This window comes from Tupaia chinensis, unplaced genomic scaffold (genome assembly GCF_000334495.1).
Source record: "Tupaia chinensis unplaced genomic scaffold, TupChi_1.0 Scaffold000574_1, whole genome shotgun sequence".
NCBI lineage: Eukaryota > Metazoa > Chordata > Mammalia > Scandentia > Tupaiidae > Tupaia > Tupaia belangeri.
In genome coordinates, this window is record NW_006160088.1 from 2663002 (window position 1) to 2663429 (window position 428).

A 428-nucleotide genomic window follows, 5' to 3' on the forward strand; every position below is an offset into this window, starting at 1 on the left:
TTCTAATTCTGATTTTATACACACTAAGTGTTCTTTTTTAAAAATATATAATTATTTATTTTATTTATTCATTCATTTATTTTAATTTGACCAGAAAGAGAGAGAGAGAGAGACTGAGAAAGCAAGCTGCCAGGTCTGGGACTCGAACCGTGGTCAGTCACGTGGGAGTGTCCAGCACCTTAACCACCACGCCACCTGCTGGTCCCATACTAAGTTTTCTAATGATTGTTTACACTATACTTCGGAAAGAAAGTTGCACAGATGAAGAATTCTTAAGAAACGTGTCTTGAGGCCAGCAGGTGGTGTAGTGGTTAAGGCACTGGGAACCCGCGTGTCAGGCTGCGGCTTGAGGGCCAGACCTGAAAGCCTGAAGCTCAACCAGGTGAATGCGTGTGCCTGACGTCCCAGGAAGGGAATGGAAGCGCGGG